Source organism: Cupressus sempervirens, chromosome 4, assembly GCF_028749045.1.
Source record: "Cupressus sempervirens isolate cs-2001-9-10 chromosome 4, ASM2874904v1, whole genome shotgun sequence".
Classification (NCBI taxonomy): domain Eukaryota; kingdom Viridiplantae; phylum Streptophyta; class Pinopsida; order Cupressales; family Cupressaceae; genus Cupressus; species Cupressus sempervirens.
The window spans coordinates 118486450-118503038 of NC_143121.1; positions in this window are offsets into that span (position 1 = coordinate 118486450).

A 16589-nucleotide genomic window follows, 5' to 3' on the forward strand; every position below is an offset into this window, starting at 1 on the left:
TACCTTAATAGTGATTTGGAATAACATGAATATCATATCAATTGGATTAGACATAGTGGGTTTAATGATCATACTTGGATTCGGAGCCTTCTGAGTAGAAGTGATTATTATTTTCTTGGAAGTATAAGATCTTGATCCCTTCTCTTGCATAATTGCTTTTTCTATCTCATTAACTTGGAATTGCCCTTTCTTTTTGTGTTACCACTTCTTAGTCTTAACATCTTTAACCTTGACTATCTCTACACTAGCCTTCTTCTCTTCATCTTTCTTCTTATGTGTGATATCTTTTATGAATATACTAGAAGGCTTCCCAATTTCATTGTTAACTATTCTGTTCCTCAAATTATAATTTCTATGTACTTGGGAGATCATTTCTATAGTGATTCTATCAATTTCTTCTTTGGAGGGCATTCTTAAACTTACATGACCTACTTCAAAAGATATAACACACACCTAATCTTCATCATAGCTTTCATTATCTGAAAAAACTTGTTGATGATGCAATTGATAAGAAATTTTCTTATTCTCTAGATCACCTTATATTTCTTCTAAATTAGAATCAACATAGTCACTACACATGCTTACCATATTATAGCTTACCTCATCATGACTCTTTTCTTCTTCCTCCTCTTTAGTTTGTAAACTATGATCAGAAACAAATGACTAAGCAACTGCACAATATTCTACAAAGTGAGGTGACTGACAAATAATATGCCATGGCACATTATCATTCATATTTACTACACTTATTTGAAGAGGATCTGGTGTACCCTTATCTTTCACATTTTCAGTTTGGTTAGGGATTGGCTTGCCATCTTTCCATTGGGTAGTATAAGGGTAATTCTGCATTCTAGGTTGTCTATTGAAATTGCTATTATTCATAGGGGTTTTCTTAGTAACATTTGGCTTATTGAAACTAGCAGAATTCATATTTTTTAGCAATTCCAACACTTGGCCTATCATAGGTTCTTTTGGCTTCTTTCCTATAGGAGTTTTATCACCTTCCCTTTTTCTATTATTCTTAGGATCGAAAAGCTTTGGATCATCTCTCCTAGCCAATTTTCCATATGCTTTTCTATTATTCTCAATATTTACTACAACCTTGTAAGCATCCCTTAGAGTTTTATGATCCTTATCCCTTAATTGGTAAGTCATTTTGCTATCAAAAGCATTAAAATATGTTGTGAGACAAACATCCTCATTCAACCTCATAACTTGAAATAATTTTTACATACCTTTCTAGAATCATACATTGAAAAGAAATGCAAAATCTTTAGAATTCTCCTTGATACTGTTGAACTCATTTAACATGAATCTACCATTAGTCTTGTCTCCATATTGTTCTTTGAATAACTTCTCTAAATCACTCCATGAACTAATACTGTCATCAGGTAGCCTTCTAAACCAATCCCTTGCATCATTAGTTAGTGAATGTACAAACAACTTCATGACCACAACTTCATGTTCAACCTCATAATCTTTTAACATGTCTATAAAAATTCTCAACTGTTCTTCACTGGTAACATCATTATTTCCAAGCAATGGGAGTGGATAGAGATGGGAGCAAAGAGAGTAGGTGTTTTCAAAATTCAAATTCATGCAAGAGTGGGAATTCCTTGGATGGTCAGTTTTAGGCCCCTGGACTGGAGCACAGATAGCAAGATGGAGGTTGTCTAGCTGCTCCTGGCATAGGGGATAAGTCAAAAAGCACGGTTGGGGGTCCAGCTGTCCTAATCAAGGAAGAAGTCAAGTCTCCTTTGGTCTCCAAAATAAATGTGCAAGGACCTACAAAATGGTCTGCACTCTTTGGGGTTAAACCCTCTGATAATTCCTCTTTCTCACCTATTAAAACTATTTAGAATTTGGTGATTGGTTCTTGTCCGATAGCCATCTCGGATGAGATTATGGATCACAATATTCAGACTATGGCTTCTACTTTGGTTGGGAAATTTTTGGGGCCTAGATTGAGCATTGATGAAGTTAGGCAGCTCATAAAACATAAATGGGCTCTCAAGGGCTAGGTCTTAGTCATGGCTATGGTGAAAGGCTTTATGTCTTTCAATTTCACTTGCTTGAAAGACCTTGCTAGCATTCTAAGTGATGGGCAATGGGACATGGTTCATTCTTCCCTTGTGCTCTAGAAATGGTCTTCTAGCATGAGCTTGTATGATTCATTTTTTGCCCAAGCTCCAGTGTGGGTAAGACTGCCAAAAATGCCACTTGAATACTAGAATGAGGACGTCTTTGGGGGTATAGCCAAGACCTTTGGGGAAATTGTCTCAACAGATCTGATCACTGCTTCCAAGCGTTGCCTCAACTTTGCACACATCTATATTGGGGTGAGAGATGGAACATACATGCTTGAGTTCATTGAACTTCATTCCAAACTTGGAGTGCACAACCATAAAATCATCTATGAAACAATCCCCTTTGCGTGCTTCCTCTGTCTGAAGGCTGGTCATAAGGCCCACCAGTGCCCCAATGAGGCAAAGAAGAAGATCACGAAACCAGTCATCCCTGATCAAACCAAGAAAATTTCTACACACCCTTATGGTAATGGAAAGATGAAGATGCTATGGAGGCACAAACGTTTTGTGGCATAGGGGAGAAAGGCTATTAGCCTAAAAGATGTAGCAGTGAAGGACACTATTTAGAAGGATCCCCCCAAGGAAAATGCCATCTCCCCCCCCCCCCTTGAATAGGGCCTTGAATTGGAAAAGACAATCTCAAACCTTTTGGAGGACTCTAAGGTGCGGGTAAGCTCCCCCTCCTTAGCCACGGGTCCCATTGTGGAGAAAAATCTACCTCTAGAAACTATAGTACAGTTTTCTCCCATAGCAGAGGAAGTCCCTCTTTTGGGAGCTACAATGTTGAATTACCTAGAATGGGAATCCCCGACCCGGGATGAGGATACCCAAGCTAAGTATCTTTCCCTTGAGAACACTCTGGCTTCTCCGGGGGTCATCTCTGGAAAGGGGGGAGATTCTTTAGCCCCTATAGGAATTGAGGCCAAGCTCCATCTCCTCATTAAGAATATTGATCCATCTTAGCTTGCCCTTTGGGAAGATAGGTTAGATAACAATGTGATAGATAGCCTTGATGATTGGTGCATGGTCAAGAAGAAAGAGAAGAACCAGAAGAAAACTTCCCCCCCATCTCCTGCTTCAACTAGAAGTAGGGTTAAAGCTAATATTGGGTCACCCCCCAAGGGAGCAGGAAGAAAGAGCCTAAACCAGATACTACAAGAAGAAACAAGAAGGAACCTAGCAAATGGAAGCCAGAGGTCCATCAAGAATTTCTTAGGAAGTAAGAAATGAAAGTCATCTCATGGAACATAAGGGGCCTTAATGGGGCTCACAAATAGGAACTCATTAGAAATATGATTAGAGACTAAAGACCCGACTTTCTGATGTTACAGGAAACTAAGATGTAAAAGGGACCTGGTAAGAAGGATATCTTTGAGTAAAACTTTTTGCTGCGAAGCTTCTAATTCAAATGGAGCTTTAGGTGGCATCCTAACCTTATATAAAACCAGAGCTTTCAAGTTAACTACTCTTTATAGCTCAACTAATGCTCTTCTTTGTAAGGTTTTTCACATCCAAAGCAATGAATCTTGGCTAATCCTTAACCTGTATGCCCCCAATACCAAGAAAGAATGGATCTGCTTCTGGACTAAGGTCCTTGGCATCTTATCTAATTGTAACTTGAATAAAGGGATTATAATGGGGGACTTCAACTCACCCCTATCTGATGTAGACAAAAGGGGGGGTCATGCCCCAGATTAGGATAGCAAATGCGACCTTGCTTCATTCATTCAGAATCTTGCTTTCCTGGATTTGGACCTTCAAGGTGGCAGCTTCACTTGGTCTAACAGAATAATTAGAGGTGATAGTATCCAAGTTCGTCTTGATAGAGCCCTCATCTCCCTCGAATGGCTCCTCTCCCACTCCTGTAGATTATCCCTCCTCCTTAGGGAGGGCTCTGATCATTCCCCGATTTCTCTTTCTGCCTCCCCCCTTTCCAGCAACAAGGCCTTCCCTTTTTGATTTGAGAAAATGTGGCTCTCACACCCTGCTCTAGAAGATAACATATCCCATTGGTGGAGCATTGAGGTTGAAGGCACTACAATGTACAAAGTTTCCCAAAAGCTGAAAAATGTGAAAAGAAACATCAAAACATGGAATAGAACTGACTTTTTCCACATCTTCCAGGAAAAAGATGAGGTTTTTGATCAGCTCTCTTCTATTCAGGATGAAATCCAACATTTAGGATATAATGCACATAATTGCCAGCAAGAAAAGGCCATCCTTTCAAATCTGCACAACATCATATCTAAGGAAGAGCTTTTCTGGAAATAGAGATCAAGAGTCAGTTGGTTGAAGGAAAGAGACCGCAATACCAAATTTTTTCACCTAACCACCCTTAAGCACTAGGCTAATAATAGAATATCCAACATTGTTAAGGGCCAGGTTCAGATTACCAAAGAGGATTAAATTTAGAAGGAAGTTGTTTATTACTTCTCATCTCTCCTCTCTGTTGATCCTTCCCTCTCTGGGTCTGAACAAGAGGAAATCCTAGTGACCATTCCCCCAATTCTTCAAGATTACCACAACTCCATGCTAAAGGCAATCCCCTCCTTGGAGGAAATCCATTAGGCCCTCTTCTCTCTCCCGGGGGATAAAGCTCCTGGCTTGAATGGTTTCCCTACTTTCTTCTTTCAGATCTTTTGGAATGTTGTGAAAAAGGATGTGGTTAAAGTGGTTTAGGAGTTCTTTGGAGCCAAGAATTTTCTTAAAGAACTTAATGCTACCTTTTTGGTTCTCATCCCTAAAATCCTGGGTGCTGATTCTCTAGATAAATTTAGGCCCATAAGCCTCTGCAATTCCTTCTATAAGATCATTGCCAAGGTTCTCACTTCTGGGCTCCTTAGAGTTCTCCCTCTAATTATCTCTCCTTAGCAAACGGGCTTTGTCCCTGGCAGGCAAATCCTTGATTCAATTCTTTTAGTTCATGAGGTCATCCACTCTCTTAAGGTGGGCAAAAAGGAAGGATTCCTTCTTAAGCTAGACCTATCAAAAGCTTATGATAGGGTCGACTAGAAGTTCCTCTTTGATGTTCTTCATGCCTTTTGCCTCGATGATCAGGTTTGCAAACTCATCTCTCAGCTTGTGTCTTCACCCTCTTTGTCGATTTTGGTCAATGGCCACCCCTCTCCTTTCTTCTCCCCCTCTAGGGGTCTAAGGCAAGGAGACCCCATATCTCTAGTCCTATTTTTTATCATGGCAGAATGCCTTGGCAGACTAATTTAGAAGAATATCATGGATAGGTGTTTAGTGGGTTTGAGGCCTTCTTTGGGTCCTTCCTCTTTCACTCATCAGCAATTTGTGGATGACACAATTTTGGGGGGTGAAGCTTCAGTTCGGGAGGCTAGGACCTTCAAAAGCATTCTTAATTCCTACACTAGGGGTTCTGGCCAAGCTATTAACTTAGACAAGAGCTATATCTTCTTCCTTAACACTCCTCTAGAGAGGTAGAGGAAAATTGCTCGAATTCTGGGTTGTGGCATTGGGTCCCTACTAGTGACTTATCTTGGGCTTCCTCTAGGCTGCAAACCCCTAGACTCCTTTTGGACAAGTATTATCAACAACTTCAACAAGAAACTTGCTGGCTGGAAAGGGGCCACCCTTAGTCAAGTAGGTAAATGCACCCTGGTTAACTCGATTCTCTAGAACCTCACCACCTATGCCCTCAGTCTCTTTGAGATTTTGGTTAAGTTTGCAAACAGAATGGAGTGGATTTAGAGGGACTTTCTCTAGACTAGAACTCAAGACCACAAGAGATACCACCTAGTAGCCTGGGACTAGGTTTGCCTGCCCAAAAGCTAGGGAGGTCTTGGAATCAAGAAAATTTCTCACCTCAATCAATCCCTCTTAGCTAAACTCCCTTGGTGCATCTTCCAAGGCATAGGGGCTTGGAGGGACATTTTGGCTGAGAAGTACCTGGGAGGCTTGTCTCTCTCCTCCATTTTCCAGGGGGCCAAGCTACCATTGGGTTCTTACATTTGGAAAGGTATTTTGAAGGCCCTTCCCCTTGCCAAATCTAGGGACAAATAGAAAGCTAGAATGGGAGACAAAATCCTTTTTTGGCAGGATAGCTGGCTTTTTAAGGAACCCCTCAATAACCATCCTTCATTTGGCAGGTGGGCTGATCAGGCAATAGGTAGATATGGTATGCTGGTTAGGAACTACAAAAATGGAAATGATTGGCACAATCTGGCAAAACTTTTGCAGGATCTTGAGCCTTTGATGGCCTCTTTGAATGCTATTAACATCAAACAGATAGGCGATGCCTTAGTCTAGGGAGACTCTTCTGGAGGCCATTATATTATAGCCTCAGGCTATCTTTCCCTTGTGGGAATAGGGGAGAAACCTATTTGGGCCAAGGCCTAGACCCCTGGATTAATGCCCAAAATCAACATTTTCTTTTGGCTCCTCTTGTAAGACAAGATCCTTACCCTGGATAATTTAGCCAAAAGAGGCCAAATTATTCCCAACAGATGCTGCCTTTGTAAAATTGACCTGAAAATAGTTATTCACATTTTCATTCACTGTCGCTTTTCCTCTAGAGTGTGGAGTCTTCTGACTTCCAATATGAACTCCTACTGGTGCCCGCTAGCCAGTATCTAGAATTTCTTCATTCAGTGGAGAAGCTATCACAAAGGCCTAGAATCCCAAATTTTGAGTTCCTGGATTATCCCACACTTTTTCTTAGGAATCTGGAAGGATTGCAACAATAGGATATTCAGAGACAAAGAAGCTCCTGAGGGTATAATAGCAGAGAAAATTGATAGCCTCATGAAAGAGAACTATTCCACAACTAGAGATGGAAACATAAAGAACAGAGGGAAGATTAAGACCAGGAAAGAAGATAGGATCAAAAGAAGATAGCAGGCTTCTTGGTCCTTCCCCCCCAAAAACTGGCATAAAGCCAATTTCAATGGAGTGGCTAAAGGGAACCCTGGCCCTGCCGAATGCGGTGGAATCATAAGAAATAGCTTGGGAGGGGGCATTGCTACTATCTCCTCCCCTATTGGTCACAAAACCAACCATTTGACTGAACCCAGTGCGGCCAGACTCACTATTAAGCTGGCCCTAGACTCAGGGATTGAACAACTGTGGCTTGAAGGTGACTCCCTAAATATAATTAATTGTATTTTAGGAGTAACCAAACCATCATGGACCATTGAAAGCACAATTGAGGACCTAAAAATGGACTTGAGAAAATTTTAAAATTACCATGTCAGCCATGTCTACCGTTAACCTAACATGGTTGCTGATTGGTTCGCAAACATAGCGGTCACATTCAATTCGGTGATGATGTGGGGAAACAATAATCATTTTCTGGTGGTGGCTATTGAGCTCATCCGAAAGGAGAAAATTCAAGGTACCAACTCAAAATCTTTTTATGATGATGACACATGCTAAATTATTTTTTAAAAAGGGAATCAATTGGAGTTATGCGGAACCCCCACCATTTTATAATAACATGTATGGACTACATGAACAGAAGAAAGCTAGAGTTAAACCCAAAAACACATGCATTAAAGCTCTCATCCTTAGCGATTTGTCCATCTTTGAGCTCTGCAATTCTATTCAGGGTTTAGGGTTAGAGTGGCATATAATCAAAATCGTGGGAGAAAGGATTAGAAGAGAGCCTTGGGGAGAAATGGAGAGCTGGAAAGAAAAAGGGAAGGTTTGGAAAAAACTCCAGAAGGGTGGCATAACTAGCTTCATGGAGAGGCTCCATGGTTTTGATGCGGGGGTTACCAAGATAATGGTTGAAACTTGGCACAATGAAAAGTTCATAATTGATGGTGTCTCCCACCAAATCACATATGGTCTCATTATAGAGGTGATAGGCTTCTCCCAGGAAGGCATTAGCTTCTTCAGGGATAAGAAGATGTTTGCCAATGCTGTCAACACTTTCATCAAGAATGACAAGGAGAAAAGAAAACTGGTAAAGATTGACACCTTCTACGACATAGAGTCCATCAAGAAGTTCTGGGGGCTTGTTTTGAGGATCATCATAGAGTATGTCACTTTGGAGCCTAGATTTGATAGAGTCAGAACCCATCATTTTGTTTTGCTTAATCATTTTAGACATAAAGTGAAAATCTCCTTTCCTTTCTATATTTTTACTTCTATGACTAAGAATATAGAGAGTTACAAAAAATTTCCTATCAAGAATCCCGCCCTTCATGAAGGTCTTCTTCTCCTTATTTTTGAGTTTCTGAAAACCCAAACAAGAGTCAAGCCCATTGGGGCTTCGGGTGGCTCCTCGGAGGACACTGCTAGCTCAGAATCAAGAGAAGTGCGGGTTGTGAAATCTATCAACTCTAAAACCCCAAAAGCCAAACTGTCTCCCCACTTCCCTAGCAGGAAGAGCCCCAGGTGCCCTCCCCCTAACCCCCCTACCATTAATCCCAAGGAGTCTAGTGAGGAGTCAGAGGAAGCGAATTCAGTGGCAGAGAAGGAAAGTGAGTTGGAAGATGACAAGGAAAAAGATAATGATAAGAAGGAGGCAACCTCCTTGGTAATCTAGGATAACCCCAAGAAAAGAAAATTAGACCAAACCCCAACCCATGATCATCTCAATGATAACGTTGATTTTTCCCCCAGCCCCACTACGCCCATCTCCACCCTGGAGATCCCCATTTTGCCCCTAGAAGAGATGATAGAAATTATGGTTGAAAAGGGTGGGGAGGCCATCAGGAAAAATAAGAGAAGAGCCTGGAAAAATTTCAATATGGATAGTGTTAGTATGGGCATTGTTAGAGAACATGCTAAAATCCAGGTGTTGGGGGATCTCGACAGTAGCACCCACTATGATGAGCTCCTTGACCCGACTCTTTTGGTTCATTCTGAGAATGACCTTGAAATGGGTTTCAACTTCCTCAACAATGTAAAGAACAACTTGATTGAAAATTTTTGCTCCATTAAGTGGCTTTTTCAAGAAATTGAGACTCTGAAGGATAGGTCCAACCAGACCAAAAATAGGGGGGAAGTCAAGGATCATGAGGCCAGAGGCAATAAAGACCAGATGGGAAGCTAGGAAAAAGATAGAAGCAAGGACCCCAGTGACAATCAGGAGGACAGAATCACACGACTCGAGTAGAAGGTCCAAAGGCTGGATTCTGTGCACTAGGTTGTGACTAAACAGATTGTGGATACCCTCCATACCTTGAATGAAAACATTGTTAATCTGGGGGAATATTTGATCAATGCCGGTCTTGTGGGGAATGTGGAGCAGAGTACAGAGCATGGAACCATCCGGGATGATCCTCAGAAAGAGATTGGAATCCAGGAAAGCCAGGGGGACCAGATGCTTTTCCCCCCAGCAACCCAAGAGGAAGAGGCCATCCAGAAGGAAAGTGATGCTGCATAAATCATCCAGGCAATGGAGAAGAAGGGACACTAGTTTTCCTGTTAGGCTCTGTTCCTGGCCTTTGTTTCCTTGGCTTCGGGCCTTTTTGTTTCTGGCCTTTTGAAGTTGTTTTTGTTTTTTCTGACTTTTATGCTATAAAACTTTGGGTTTCAGGATCCCTGTAAAACTTGCTTTCCAAATCAAAAACATCATTATTTCTAGAAAAATTAACCACTTTATCTCTTAAATCAAAAGATATGGGATGTGGGGCACCAGGAATACCTACAAATGATATTTTCTATACTTTTCCATTTATATAGGTTTCTTCTAAAACCCAAGAATGTTTGAAGTGCTCGTTACATTTGCTTGGTTAAGGGGAACAATTTGGGATTGTTGAAGTTGGACAATAGGGGCTTGAGTATGAGTAGTGGATAATGAGGTAGGAGTAGACTGAGATATTACCTAAACTAAAACTATTGGTCCACAAGGAGGTGTAGAAACTAAAGCTAGGGTGCATAAGTTTGGCCCTGAGGCTAATGTAGAATTAGACTTAATGAACTAAATTTTTCTCCTAGTTTTTCGTAGCTTGAGCTTCATTCTTCACCTTCTCAAGCTGTTTTGCAAGATCTTCCTTCTCCATTCTAGCCTTCTCTAAATCTAAATCTAGTTTTGACATGAAACATTTTAAGGATTTGCTTAGTAGAACTTGGGGTTCATTTATTTGGATCCTTCCAGCTTTGCCTTTTCCCTTATCTATATGCTTTATAGTGGGTTCTAGAGGATCTATTTGGATAGGCTTGTAAGCTTGGACTTGAGTAATTTCTAGCTCTTACTTTTGGTCCAAGCGTTTTTCTTATTCTTGAAATTTAGCTCTCAAACTATCTACATCTCCAAAAGCATCACTATGGAGAGTTCTAGTTCTCTTCTAACCTTTTGTTTTGTTCTTTAAAGGAAGCCATCTTTCTAAGCAGAGTATCATTTTCTATTATAGCATCCAAGGTGGCTTTCTCCTTCTCCTTTTCAAGATGAATACACTTAGCTTCTTCCTCGACAAGCCATTTCTTCAAAAATCCTATCTCTGATTGTACTTTTGTAGGATCTAAGAAAGTAGCTTCTGAATTAGTAGGGTCATCTAGATCTATGAGATTTTATTTAGTATAAGGCACTATTTTAGGATTAGAAGGATCTCCAAAAGAACTCCTGAGTCCTAACCTATGATGCATTTTAGCTATGAGATCTAGTCTAGAGGATATATTCCCTACTGGTGACATATCTTTATCTTGATATGTTCTTTCATCTAGTAGTAGGGTAGTAAATATTCCTCCTAAGAGTCTTGTGGTTTTTGATTCAGAGAAAAGTGGAGAAGATTCTCTCCCTATCACTGGTTGATACTGGGAATTGATGAATACACTACCTCAGGGTTTCTAGGTGGGATTTTGATCTATCCTTTTCTTATTTAGGTTCTTCCTTCCACCTTTAAGTAAATCAGTATACATTGGTTCATCAATATGGGATCTTGTGTAAGCTCTTGTGTTTTTTCTTTTGTCAGCCATTTCACTATATACTAAATAAGCACTAGCTTCAAAACCTTGATTGAGTTTCCACCCTTTTCTGAGAAAATACATAATTACAATTATTTCTAACTTCAAGGGAAATAACACAAATGAAAATAGAAATATCTAACCAAAATGGACCAATTACTAAGATTATAAGATTACAACTCTTGCTTGTTAGATAAGACACCTAGATAGGCTAGATACGTCAGTGTATCTCAATGGTATTTTGGGTTTTTCATTCTTTGTTTTTAAATTCTCAAGGTTTTTCACTAAAAAACTCCCTTATAACCATGAGAAAAACTAAATCATCTAACACCCACATACACAACAGGACCAAAGAAATTGTAGCACTTTTTATAGATGTGTTCGACAAATCCCTAGCAGAGTCGCCATTTTGTTCGAGTTTTAAAACTATTGAACAAAAAAGATTCAATACCTAATGGATAGTACTCACATAACCTAAGGATTAGCCACTTCCTATTAGAAATTACATGTGTAAACCATTTAGACCCAACTTCAACAAAACTAAGGGTGGTCTTCTACTCTTTAGGCTCTGCAAAACTAGAGTGGGTATACCTAGCGATGATTCAAGACTAGAAGGTACTGTATGAGAATTATTTTAGTTTCATTCGGATTTTCATCTTAGATCCTCAAATACATTCATGCTTCTAATATTTTAAATAAACACATCCCCTACAATAGATTTGGTCATAAATTCTTCTATAAATTTGCAATTGGTTTTAGCAATAGTGGCTAACTAAGGCTAAAATATTCCATGCAAATAAGTATTGACCAACTTTGAAAATATTTAGGTAAGAAAAGTAAAATTTTTTATAATTTTTCATTTGATACCCATCTATAATCTATTTCTCTTCCAATTGAATTAATCTAACTAGTGCCTAATCCATTGGGCTTTAGAGTCTACTGCAATTCCATGGATCTAATTTACTGCATTACAACAAATACCATCAATGATTCTTACTGGGCTTTATCATTCAAAACATTCTTCCTATTACTACAATAACCTCATCAAATTCATCAAAGCTTTTACTTAATTCATTGAACTAACAATAGTGATGAAAAGGCATACAACCTATAATGATTGCATTCAATGGCACAAGCTTTACTCATACAAAATCAAGATCACTAAATACTCAAAAGGAGACAAGGTTCAGAAAGAACTAATATGGGCACAACACATTATTTGTATTCATTTTTTCTTGAAGATTGTATACATTTGTAGTAAACTCAGAATGACCTTAGAAAGAAACACATAGATTAGTCCATATTAATGCATTCTCATAACACTTGCAGAGAAGATACATCATAAAACTTGTTCAAATTAGTGGACCGAACACATCCTAGGTGTAATACTAAAATGCATTAAAAAATTGGACCCTTACATTACCTTGAAAACTCATTTATATAGGCATGAGTTGCAACAAGAAAAGGGCCAATGTGATTGAAATGTGTCCTTCAAAAAGATTCTTATGTACACCTATCACATGAAAACAAAATTAAGAATAACGGAAACACTGTTACATTGAACATTCCTTTGTGGGTCCCTTCTCTATTACTTCTCTTGGAAAGACAAAGGCACTATGATCAGATTCTTTTATCATTCTAATTCCTAAGAGTAAGGGGCCATTGAGCTTGAAAGTTATGAGTCATCTCTAATTACTTGCAAACTTACTTTAACCTGAGGATTTTCCTTGTCTTCATCATTAATTATAAGGGTGACTTTTACTTTTGCACCTTCTTCTTCCTCATCATCTTCTATTTTTTCATCTTCTCCCATTTTCTTTATAGACATAAACTTATATTTCCACTCATTATAACTAGTGTGATCCAACCAATAAAAATTTTGAACTTCTCTTTGTACAATTATTAATGAATTTGCAATTGCCTCTATATCAACAAAATCTTTTTTTATGGTATTATAGAACAACTATACTTTTACCAACTCCTCATTTGTCATTGCCCATAACAAGTGGCCAATTTCATTTACAACTTTACTAATTCTTTCACAAAAGATCTCATCCAGCTCCCTCTTCCATTCTCACTTTTCCTTTACTTTATCAATTATTTTTAAAGCACAAGGGAATAAATCAAATTTTTCTGCAAAAATACTTGGAAAAAAAAATAGTTAATCTTCTTTGGAAAGAATCTCATTTATCATCAAAATCTTGCAATTTATTTAACAAATTAAAGATCTTTTCTATTTGATGACATGTCAGCTAGATAACATATATACACATAGTAGTGATATCTTCATTTCTTTCTGTCCACATCTATACAATGGGTCTGAATACAACTTCATTTCCTTTCAATTCATCCCTGATAGCTGTAATTCTTGCCAATTGATCAAAAAATGTTGGCCATTCTATCCTATCAACTAGATACACTACACCCTACCTCAATTTCTCTTCAATTTGTTTATTTAGTTCTACATGCAGTGCACACAATTTATTCTTCTCTTCTTCAGAATCCGCTGTAGTGTAGAACTATGGCATTTCTAGGCTATCTAGTATCTCAATAATTAGAGTTGATTTGAAAGGCTTAATAGGTGGTTGTGGGGGTTATGCAAGACTTGGTCTACTAGTTTCTTCTAATTTTCTCTTCCCAAGTACTTTCTTTATTTGAGATAATTTTCTTTCTAATTGCTATATCTACATACCCCTCTCCTCATATGCTTTTAGAACTTCTTCAAACCTAGCATTGAGTTGAGAAAATCTATCTCTTTCCTAACTAGACACAACACTACCAAATTTTAGCATTTCTAAAGCCATTCCCATTATTTTTTTATTGCCTACCTCACCAACTTTGAACACTATCAATGCACCAGTATGCTCTAAAGTAGAAATTTCTTGCATCCTTGTCTTATCTCTTTTTTCAATAGACCAAATGACAAGGACTTGGTGATCATCACTAAACTTGATTACTGTATGAGCATGTAATACCTCTTCTTTAGTCTTGAATTGGGCATCCTTTTGTTTCCTTACTAAATAAAAAATCATTGCATTCACTATATCCCATTCTAGCAAAACCAAGGACTCCTGACTATCTAACTATTTTCTTTTTGACCTGAAGTGTAAATTGAGCAAAATCATTCAAACATTTAGACTTTAACTCTTCCTTAAAAGAAAAATCTAATTTATTAGGTTGTTTTGCCTTTATCTTCTCTGCAAAATTTTGTGCCCCAGCTCCAAAATTTTTCTATGAACTAATAACCTTTTGCTATGTTGTGGTTCAGTAATGGAAAGATCATGAATTATATTCAAGCATTGAAATCACACGAACAAGTTCTAAACCAAATTAACTTCCAGTAGTCATTATGCTCAAGTTGCATCAAAGATTCAAATCTTATCTATCAATTTCACCACATTAGATAGCTTTAAATCAAAAAGGTAGCAAGCTTTATGACCTTAAGAATCTGGCCACATGTTGTATTACCACTTACCCACACTCCTCAAATTTCTTGCATCTTCAAATTGTGGATAAGCCATATATGTTGATCAAGATAAGATCAATGATCACACAAGTTTACAATTGAAAAGGCCTAGTTAGCTATACTAACAAATGGAAAATCTCTATGTGAATCCATGCCACCTAAAAATGTCCATGGAAGTGGGTCCCATATTAAATATGAAGGAAGTGGTGCTTGACATCATCCTTTCTAGGTGTCAAGTTAGCGCATCTCCACTTTCCTTATTCGACAAGCATCTCTAAACTATGGGCTTGCACCAGTCGTTGATCATGGAAAGATCAATTGTGACACCACTCAAATCCTACAAACCTTCTAAGATGTGGACAATGACATCATCATGGACATGTGTCCGCATGGTGCATATCCACTTTGCTTAAATTTCTTTCAAGTTTCTAATGCGGCCATGCACCTTTCATTGATATGATCAAGATCGATGGTAGGTGAAACTTTGAAATTTGATGGTCACATCATCCACTTGGACTAATGAAATGACTTGCCCCAACCCTCATACTCTAACTAAACTAACTATTGCATTAATTTTTGGAATTTTTGCACTCGTAGCATAATTACTTCCAGCTAGGCACATCTGACATAATCAAAGCATGATTCAACATTCCCACCTAATGTTGGCCCCACTATGGCATGTGGTGCAAAGGTGCATAAACACATTCTTTATTGGATGAGAAATTTCATAATGTGGGCTTGCACTATCCCTTGATCTTTGAAATATCTATGATTGATAAAACTTTGATCCTATATGGCAGACAAACTTCTTCATTGGCAAGACTTGCAGTACATATTAGCAATCACCTTACAGCTTGGCACACCACAATACACACTAGAGATTCTTGACCCCACCTTGCTACATGTCAAAAAACTACTTTCCCATTTTATTTATCTCTCGTGCATCTTGAAAATGAGGGCATGCATTGGCCTTTGATCTCACACAAATCAATGGCCATAGAGTCATGTGTCTTAAATACCATGTTAGCTGAATTTATGAATAAAATATTACCCTCTAGTCCAACTCATCTAACATTGCCACAAAAGACATCTCAACATCATCCTTGGAAATGATGGGCCCATGCTATCAAATTGTGCAACATGTTCAGTTTGCTCTTCCCTACATTATTTAATTCTTGAGCATCTTCTACTTGTGGGAAAATGGTAGCCCTTGATTTAAATGAAATCAAGGGTTAATTAATCTTGGTGACAAAGGAATACCTCTACTAATAAATAAACCAATGACATTGTAGGAATTCCAGAATGTGCATGAAAAGTATTAACAAGTCTACAAAAGGGTCTAACAAGTTATGACTCATCAAAAACTTTATGGCTCATTGAGACTTTTAAAAAAGGTAAGGGCTATGTGTCATCAAAGTGCAAGCCTACATTATTTAAAAACCTTGCATCTCAACATTGCGAGAATGTGATACTTGTTGATTTGAACAAAATTAATGGTCACATAAAATTTGCATCACATAGGATATTTCTCAATAAAATAAATCGAGCAAATTGTAAGCAAAGTACGACCAATAAAGCTTTAAATGATTTTTTTAATGAAGTCATGCTTGCTTGAGCCCAACCTTAGGGTAGAAATAATATGCCTTGAAATCATTTTTTTGGAATATTATTTTCAAGGGTTTTCAAAACAAAGGTAAAATAAAATAAGGCATTAGGGTTTCTACATTTAGGGTTTTGTAACTAATTTCTCTGATGATAAACCTTGAGAATTTGATAAAATTTCAATGACACAGAGACCAGGACACAAACTAGGGCAACCTAACCATTTGAAAAATATAAGGAATGAACCCTAATCTACATGATATAATGCCTTAAAATATTTTTCACTAAAATTTTCAAAAAAATTATGCATTGTGAAAAATTAGACCAATAGGTCATTTAAGTTGAGTATGCTACAATATTAAAGTAGTCCAATTTCTAGTACTCTCCCCTAGACTTGTATTTATTGAGTTGGGTAAGGGGTAAGATGACAATGATGGATCAAAGCTAAGATTTTATCATTATAAATTATCATGACTCTTGGACCTATAGTATATAAGTGCTCATTTATTAGTCCCTCCCATCTATGGCAGGCACTAATGTTTTCAAGTATCCATTTT